The sequence below is a fragment of the Emys orbicularis genome, chromosome 15, assembly GCF_028017835.1.
Source record: "Emys orbicularis isolate rEmyOrb1 chromosome 15, rEmyOrb1.hap1, whole genome shotgun sequence".
In the NCBI taxonomy this organism is placed as follows: Eukaryota; Metazoa; Chordata; order Testudines; family Emydidae; genus Emys; species Emys orbicularis.
In genome coordinates, this window is record NC_088697.1 from 8,208,485 (window position 1) to 8,218,236 (window position 9,752).

A 9,752-nucleotide genomic window follows, 5' to 3' on the forward strand; every position below is an offset into this window, starting at 1 on the left:
CCATCACAGAACTGACCTGACATAGAGCAGCATGGGAAAGACAGCTCCCGTCCCTCATTGTTATGAGTCAGGTGGGCCAACTAGGGGCAGAAGCCCACGCTATCTTTTCTTGCTGCGGAGCCCAAGATGAGGGATTCACCTTGGGTGCAGGCACTGCTGTGCTTCTAGAAAACAAGCCACCCCTGCACAAAGAGAGATGAAAGGGCTGCCAAAGCCTGGGATTGAACCAGGGACCTTTAGATTTTCAGTCTAACGCGCTCCAAACTGAGCTACTACAGCAGCTGTGAAAAAAAGGTCAGGTGGGCCAACAGCCCAGGCTCTGTTGGGGAGCTTGAGATAAGGGTATTGCATCAGGTAAAGGAACCACTGCGCTCTAAGAGAGGAAGCCACCACTGCACAAAGAGGAATGCAAGGACCTGCCAAAGCCTGGGATTGAGCCAGGGACCTTTAGGCCTGGTCCACACTAACCCCCACTTCGGACTAAGGCCTTGTCTACACTACGAGAGTACTTCGATTTTAGTTAATTCGACTATGTGGAATCGATATTACTAAGTCGAACGTGTGTGTCCACACTAAGGACAGTAATTCGACTTTGTGAGACTTTGTGAGTCCACACTAACGGGGCAAGCGTCGACATTGGAAGCGGTGCACTGTGGGCAGCTATCCCACAGTTCCCGCAGTCCCCGCTGCCCATTGGAATTCTGGGTCGAGCCCCAAATGCCTTCTGGGTAAAAAAATGTGTCGAGGGTGCTTTTGGGCGCCTGTCGTCATCCGTCCGTCACTCACGCCCTCCCTCCCTCCCTCCCTGAAAGCGCCGGTGGGAAATCAGTTCGCGCGCTTTTCTGATTACTGACAGCGCGGACGCCACAGCAGTGCGAGCATGGATCCCGCTGCGACCATCGCTGCAGTTGTGGCAGTTCTCAACGCCTCGCAGCTTCTCCTCCACCTGTACCAGAGGCAGCTGCAGATCAATCATGAGAGGAGGCTACGGCACCACCGTGACGGCATGAAGTCGGACACTAGCTCCGACCTCTCTGAGAACATGAGACCCAGCGCCCAGGACATCTCGCTGTCACTGGGTCTTGTTGATACTGTTGAACGGCGATTCTGGGCCCGTGAAACAAGCACAGAATGGTGGGACCACATAGTGCTGCAGGTCTGGGATGAATCCCAGTGGCTGCGCAACTTTCGCATGCGGAAGGGGACTTTCCTCGAACTGTGTGAGTTGCTGTCCCCTGCCCTGAAGCGAAAGGACACCCGGATGCGGGCAGCCCTGACTGTCCAGAAGCGAGTGGCCATAGCCCTCTGGAAGCTCGCAACGCCAGACAGCTACCGGTCCGTCGCTAACCACTTTGGTGTGGGCAAGTCTACCGTGGGGGTTGCTGTTATGCAAGTAGCCAGGGCAATCGTCAAGCTACTGCTATCTAAGGTAGTGACCCTGGGAAACGTGGAGCTCATCAGAGATGGCTTTGCCGAGATGGGATTCCCAAACTGCGGTGGGGCTATAGATGGGACTCACATCCCTATCCTGGCACCGGACCAACAGGCCAGCCAGTACATCAACAGAAAGGGGTACTTTTCCATGGTGCTGCAAGCACTGGTGGACCATCGGGGACGTTTTACCAATATCTACGTTGGATGGCCTGGCAAGGTTCATGACGCTAGGGTGTTCAGGAACTCTGGTCTGTATAGACGGCTGCAGGAAGGTCTTTACTTCCCGGACCACAAAGTAACTGTTGGGGATGTGGAGATGCCTACAGTCATCCTCGGGGACCCTGCATACCCGCTAATGCCCTGGCTCATGAAGCCCTACACTGGCGCACTGGACTCAGGGAAAGAACTATTCAACTACCGGCTCAGCAAGTGCAGAATGGTGGTGGAGTGTGCTTTTGGCCGTCTCAAGGGGAGATGGAGAAGCCTACTCACTCGCTGTGATCTCAGCGAGACCAATATCCCCATTGTGATAGCTGCTTGCTGTGTGCTCCACAATTTGTGTGAGAGCAAGGGGGAGACCTTTATGGCGGGGTGGGAGCTTGAGGCAAATAGCCTGGCTTCTGATTACGTCCAGCCAGACAGCCGGGCGATTAGAAGATCCCAGCGGGACGCGCTGTGCATCAGGGAGGCTTTGAAAGCCAGGTTCCTGACTGAGCAGGGTCTCCAGTGACTGTTCACTTTGTGGACACAGATACTGAACCTGCCCCCGTTTCTTTACCCAGTTACTGTTGACTATCCTTCCAAGTTACATACCCCCTTCCCCACCTTCCCAACAAATAAAATCTGTTCCGTTTTGTTACTGAACAAGGTTCTCTTTCTTACTGTTTTCGCGGGAATGTTTTAAACCGGGGACGCAGACTGTGGCGGGGGGCTGGTTTATTGTTTTGATGCAAATGATGCTTCTAAACTCCGGGAATGACAGGCTCCGCAGTGCTGGATTGGTTGTTTCAACGCAGCCTGCCAGCAGTCCTGGGCGGGACTGCATGTATGTGTCGGCCAAGTGACTTTCTGGCAGGGGGCGGAGGGTAACAGATCCCCTGCTGCGTGGCTCTGTGATCCAGGATAAGGACCGCGGCAGAAGATCTGTAACTGCCCTCCCCCGCCACAAAGTCACAGATCAACCCCCTCGCACCCCAGAACATGAAAACCGCCTCCCAGACTGACCAGGGTAACTGGTGACTGTACTGTGTATGTGTCCTGATGCTGGACCTGCCCCCGCCTCTGTAGCCTGCTACAGGTGACTGTCCTGTCCAAGTAACAAACCCCTTCCCCCCCTTCAGACAGAATCCCCTCTAAAAGACACTCTCGGAAACAGTACTTAACAGAAACAGATGTTTTATTATGAACCGCACATGAAAAGGGGGGGAGGAAACTTGGACGTGGGCTATTGTGAGATGGGTAGGAAAGGGCTTTTCAAACTTTGGAACGAGAGCCTTCCATTGCTGCAGCAGTGTGCAGGGGCCGACTGAAAGTTTTAACGGCCCTTGCCGCCCCTCCTTCTTTGGACTTTTGGTGAGGGGGGTGTGGGACTTGGTGGCGGGGGAGGGCGGTTAGAGATAGACAGCAGCAGGGCTCTGTCCTCCTGCCTCCGGTCTTGCAGAACATCCACTAGGCGCCGGAGCGTCTCCGTTTGCTCCCTCATTAGTCCAAGCAGGGTTCGAGTAGCCTGCTGGTCCTCCTGGCGCCACCTCTCCTCCCGTTCCATGACTGCTCTGTGCATTTGTGACAAGTTCTCCCTCCACTGTGTCGTCTGGGCTGCCTGCTCTCGTGAGCACTCCATAAGTTCATAAAACATGTCTTCACGCGTCTTTCTCTTCCTTCTCCTAATCTGCGCTAGCCTCTGGGAGTGTGATGCCAGGCTGGGTTGGGAGACAGTCGCAGATGTGTCTGTGGGAATGGGAAAAAGGGAGTAAATTCCTGAGACAGATAAATGAAGTTGCTAACAAAGAACATAGTCTTTCTCTGTGAACAACACCATGCACTGGACCTTTCACATGCGCACACAGGACAAGGTCGAATTTTCGGCCCTCGCCTTCAGTGCCTGGGGTCTTGCAGTTGCGATCAGAGAAGCGTGGCAGGACACCTCTACTTTTGTTGCAGGAAAACATGGTAAGCCGTAGACTTGTGGCAGCTTAAAAATGTAATAGTAGCACTGGGCTCCTTTCGCACTGAATGCAAGGCCACTCTCTGCTGGCAGCAATCAGGGAAGCATGAGCTCTGCCCCTGTCCCACCACCTCGCGGCTGTCCCCGGGAAAGATCACTGTATGCTGCCCCTCTGCCGCCTCCACCGCGTGGCTGTAAAGCAGTCCCAATACTAACATTCCCCTCCCTAATTTAAAGCAGGGCGTCATGTGCGATATAACTCTAATGAGGATCTCGGAGAGCGAGAGGGGAAGAATGCTTCGGGAGACCATGCAGAGGCCAGGGCCGTATGCCGCCATGCTGTGCCGTGCCATGATCCCAGACTACTTACTGGACTCATGGCGTGGGAACGTGTGTTACCACGGTGGACCAGTTATGTTAAAATTACATGTTTAGATGTTTAAAGCACTCACTGCTTGATCCTTCCCCTGATTCGGTGTCCGGGGTAACGGCTGTGGATGGTTGGTAGGGGATCTCGGTAAGGGTGATGAAGAGCTCCTGGCTGTCGGGGAAATCAGTGGTGCAAGCGCTGTCGACTGCCTCGTCCTCCTCATCTCCTTCCTCATCTTCCCCGTCCGCTAACATTTCCGACGAGGAACCGGCCGTGGACAGTATCCCATCCTCTGAGTCCACGGTCACTGGTGGGGTAGTGGTGGCGGCCGCACCTAGGATGGAATGCAGTGCCTCGTAGAAACGTGATGTGTGGGGCTGGGATCCGGAGCGTCGGTTTGCCTCTTTGGTTTTTTGGTAGCCTTGTCTCAGCTCCTTGATTTTCACGCGGCACTGCGTTGCATCCCGGCTGTATCCTCTCTCTGCCATGGCTTTAGAGATCTTCTCGTAGATCTTTGCATTCCTTCTTTTGGAGCGCAGCTCTGAAAGCACGGACTCATCGCCCCACACAGCGATGAGATCCAAGACTTCCCGATCAGTCCATGCTGGGGCCCTCTTTCTATTAGATTGCACGGCCATCTCTGCTGGAGAGCTCTGCATCGTTGCCAGTGCTGCTGAGCTCTCCACGCTGTCCAAACAGAAAATGAGATTCAAACTGCCCAGACAGGAAAAGGAATTCAAATTTTCCCGGGGCTTTTCCTGTGTGGCTGGTCAGAGCATCCGAGCTCGAAGTGCTGTCCAGAGCGTCAACAGAGTGGTGCACTGTGGGATAGCTCCCGGAGCTATTACCGTCGATTTCCATCCACACCTAGCCTAATTCGATATTGCCATTTCGAATTTAGCGCTACTCCTCTCGTTTTCGAGGAGTACAGAAGTCGAATTTAAGACAGCTCTATGTCGAATTAAATAGCTTCGTGGTGTGGACGGGTGCGGGGTTAATTCGATGTAACGGCGCTAAATTCGATATAAACTCCTAGTGTAGACCAGGCCTAAGGTACGCAAATTCAGCTACATTAATAACGTAGCTGAATTCGAAGTACCTTAGTCCGAACTTACCGCGGGTCCAGACGCTGCAGGCAGGCTCCCCTGTCGATGCCGCGTACTCCTCTCGCTGAGCTGGAGTATCGGCGTCGACGGCAAGCACTTCCGGGATCGATCCGGGATCGATTTATCGCGTCTAGACAAGACGCGATAAATCGATCCCAGAAGATCGATCGCTTACATCCGGACCAGGAAGTAAGTATAGACATACTAGATCTTCAGTCTAACGCTCTCCCAACTGAGCTACTTTGGCAGCTGTATGAAAGTCTTGTGGCCTGCTGCTTCTCTGTCCCGGCTGTTTTTGCAGCCGTGGCACACAAAAAGGACGTCATTGTGAGCGGCCCAGGAAGGCAAGACTCGCTTTTGCCTGCCTTGCTCAGCTTGACTTGCTTCCTCACCCTGTTCCTGCCTTAGATCCCGGGTTGATCTGGTGGTGGAAGGGGACTGGGGGCCAGTGGCGCGGGGAGGAAGTTGAGCTGGACCCTGAGTTACACTAGACCCTGGCAGTAAAAGTCTGGCCACCACTTGCCGCCCCACCCTGTTGTCCTGGCTTCCTCCACTGGACATCATTTAGGGAGGGAAGTGGGGCTTCTGCCTCCCCTCCCCAATTTTCACACCACAGAGGAGTGCGAACAGGAAAATGAACGACCGCTCCACACCCCCACTGGAGGAACCCGATGCCCTTAGCTGTGGTGAGTAAGAAGTGTCTGTTGCCTGACAGGGCCTGTCCCCGAGGAGCTGGAGCAGCAGCTGCCGCCTCCCCGTCTGCTCCAGGCTGTGGGAAATGCTCATTGCCTGGCTGCATGGGCGGATGCTGCTCCGTGCTCTGGAGAGCGTCTGTATTGCTCTGTCAACCCCCCGTCTTCACTGAGCCAGTCTCCCAAGTGCCCCCTCCGGCTTGGCAGCTGAGAGTCTGTGCAGACATCAACCCCCCTGCCAGCCCCCACAGCCAGCAGCAGCGCCAGCTCCCCCAGCACCACAGGGGCACTCAATGCACTTCCTGTGGGGAAATCGCTCCTTGTCGTCCAGCTGCTAGAATGAGACCCAGGAGAGAGCAGTGTCTGGCTCACCTTGGTGGAGAGAAGAGACCTGATGAGTGCTGAGCTCCTTCAGTCTCCCCCGCAATGCTGGTCAGTTTTATTGTCACTGTAATAGTCAGTGCTTCCCTTCAGGGCCGTCCCTAGAGGGGTGCAGGGCCCGGGACAAATCCCCCCCTTTCCACCCCAGGCCCTGCCCCCACTCCACCCCTTCCCCCAAGCCCCCACCGCTGTCCCGTTTCTCCCCGCCCTGCACCTTCCTGCCCCATTCCCCTCCCTCCCCCCCCGCCAGTGCCTCCTGCACAGCACTAGGTGGTCACTGGCAGGCAGGAGGCGCTGAAGGGGAAGAGGAGGAGCTTGTCAGTAAGGCCTGTAGGGGGGGCAGGCGCTGGCTGCCAGTGGGGGCTGAGCACCGATTTTTTTTCTGTTGGTGCATCAGCCCCGTAGCACCCATGGACTCGCTGACTCGGCTCCTTTCACACTCTAGAGAGAGGAGCAGCAGCCAGGGCTATGGCTGATCTATGGGGCATGGGGCGCTAGGTGACTGGCAGAGGCTTCAGGTGCTGACAGTTTGTCTGACACCTCAGAGACACAGTGTGAGGTGGTGTCCCAGGGATCTCTATGAAAGGAGCAGAAGAGGATTTATTTGGGGTGGGGAGAGAATTGAGAGTGTCTCAGGGGTTTGTACAGAGGTATTGCCCGGGTTAGAGACTGGCTAAAACACCAGCCTCGCTGTGAGCAGGATTTGAACCTGCCGAGAGGAACCGTATTAGATTTTGACTCCAACGCCTTATCCACTCGGCCATCACAGCTAGGAGCACAACACTGCCCCAGTGCCAGAGAAACTGGTAAATAATCACAATGCCCAGGCTTGAAGTCATCTGAAATCCAGAATTCACACAACAAACCTGGCTCCCAAAGCACAGGGGGGATTTGGGGTTTGTTCTCTTTGCTTAGCCATGTGCAGTCGCACAGAGAGCACTTTGAAACATCTGCCCTCCCACAGAGCGGGAATGGGAAATGATTCTTAACTGGAAGGTTGATGTGAATGAGGATGTCTGGACCAAGCGTCCAGGGACTGGCCTTTGCTAGAGAAACCAGTGACACACAGAACCAGGCTAAGGAAAATGTTTCCTGGAGTCAATAATCGGAATAGCAGCAATATTGTGCAGCAAAATGTCTCCCAAGAGGAGTTAGCGCGTTGGTGGTCCGGTAGCAGAAGTCACAGCTACAGCGGGGGAGGTCTAGCTTTGGTTTCTGGGCAAAAGAGGGATGAGTTTTATTGTCTCCAAATTTCAGTAGAAAAATTCAGACCCAAACTGTGTGGGGTGGGGGTTTCTTTAGTTCTCGTTTGGTTTGTTTTTCTCATTTGAAATGTCCTTGATAATTTGTCTGGGAAAACTGTTTGGACAAGGCCAAGGAAGACTTAGAACAATTACAAATCTCCATGGGAGTGAGGGGGTCTCTCAGCGCCGGGGGAGGGGTGGAGATTTTCATGGAGGGGAGTTGAGGAGATAAATGAGAGGCTTTTGCTGCAGCAGAGGGAGAGGCTTGGCAGGTTCATTTTTACCAAGCGACCCCCCCCCCCACACACACACACACACTGCTCCAGCTCAACCCCCCTGTCACCCCCAGCATGTGACCTACAGCTTCCCGCTGACAAAGCCCTTATATATCAGAGACAAACTCCCCTAGTCTCCCCCTTCTCCCAGCTGAGCCCTCCCCCCACAGAGCCCAGGACAACCCCGACCTAGCCATGCCGGAGGTTCGGGCTCAATCCTCAAGGCCGAGGGAAAAACCTTCAGCTGGGCACGTTTCGCTCCCTTCCCGCCTCCACCCAAGCGGCAAGGGAGAAACGGACGAGACACGTCGGCTCGAAGACGCCTCCCTCCCACTTCGCTGTAGGCTGCTGTGATGTTATTCATATGAACTGGGATCTTTCCTTTCCTCCTCCCTCATTCCCTCCCCTTCTTCTGAGAAGGATTCACAGCAACAGTTTTCCCTCCAAAACCTGAAGTTCCTCCAGTTTTGAAAAGGGGGAGAGAAGCAAAGTCTGTCGTGATTTCATATCAGTAATGGATAAATGGATAGAAAGTTATCAGCAGCCCCTGCCAGCCATTCACATGGGGAGGGGGAGCCCTGGACGATGCTTCTTTAACAGGAGAATGGATGGCATGGAGGAGCCAAATTTTGTAAGAAATTTCCATGCCCGGTGACTGGCAGAAATGGCCAATAGGGACCCACCCCAGAGACGACTCCATCTCAGCACTGGGCGAAGCAAACCCTCATGGAGACCATTCGTCATGGGGGTTTGGGATACTGCTGGTGAACATGATGAGGGGAAAGTGAGGGGCTAATACAGTAGCATGGAGATTCTCAGCCACTCTGGAGACAGCCTGGGCAGCAAGGAGCCAGGCACAGACTGAGCCCTTGTCCTGTGCCCCCTGAGGAAAAGAAAAGGGTCCAGCCAACTGTCCCATGAGCACTGTTCCCCCAAACAGGGGGAGGCCTCTGGCTTTGGTGTGTATTAAATATGGGGCCAGTCACTTTTATCAGAAACCATTTTAATGAAGATAAAGGGGGAAAGAAATGAGTCTCAAATGAGAGGAGAAAGTTCACCATTTAACTCCTTGCAGCCACCAGGATGGAGAATGACTAAGGCAACAAATTCCCTCCAAAACAGGAGGACTTGCTGCAGCTAAACATGGGAACGTCTCCAACCACAAGATGCTTTTTAACAGACATTTAATAATTACATGGAAAAAGACAAAATCTGATAGCTGATGTCTATGTTAAGTCATCAAAGAGAAAAGGGTGGAAATCTGGAGAATTCTGGATTAATTTCAACAAAGTTAAGCGGAAAGTGAAAAAATGTGAAGAATTTTGTATCGATAGTCAATAGTAGGTAAAGAGGTAAAATGAGAGTGAATTTCATAGTGTTATTTGACAAATTGAGAGAAAACAGGAAACATCTGCAAAACTTTTCTAAATATATTTTAAAATTTGAGAAAAGGTCAAAGTGGGGATATTTTATGTTAATATTTTATTATTGGTGAGACATGGAAAAAATCTCAGGGAATATTAAATTAGAAATAGATAACTAGAGAGAAAGGAGGGCAAATTTTTAGAATATTCTCCTGAAGAAGAGATCTGGGTGTAGCTCAGAAACGTCTCTCTTTCACCAACTGAAGTGGGTCTAATAAAAAATATTACCTCACCGAACTTATCTTTCTAAATGCAAAGGAATTCAAACTGGAGAGAAAAACTAGGGCTACTTATAAACTCTACTGGGTGGTAAATTAACTATCACCTGTAGCCCATATAGCTAGCGTTAGCATTTCTTTTATGCAGCAGTAATGCAAGGAACCCACGGGCCTGTCTCCTGTAGGACACTGGCATCAGCAGTTAGCAGAAGGCTCGAGGTCTATGAACTCTGGCACAAATAACTGGCCTAAGGGTCACCCCTAAGGTTTGGGGAACTGGAAATAGAGTGTCTAAGGGGGAATTTCATCCGTAAAGACACGAGCCGACCAGAGGAACATGAGCTAACACCGGCCTTCGGCTAGAACATCCACAGATGTCTGACCACAGGAGTGCCATGGCAACGAACTGACACATGCCCCCAAGATGAGATCATTACTACACTA

General features: G+C 52.7%; 1 non-coding gene across 1 annotated transcript; it reads right to left on the minus strand.

Moving 5' to 3' along the window:
• Positions 1-206: 206 nt before the first annotated feature.
• On the minus strand, positions 207-279 carry TRNAF-GAA (transfer RNA phenylalanine (anticodon GAA)). Its single transcript has one exon. It is a non-coding gene; the product is annotated as a tRNA-Phe (tRNA).
• Positions 280-9,752: the final 9,473 nt, after the last annotated feature.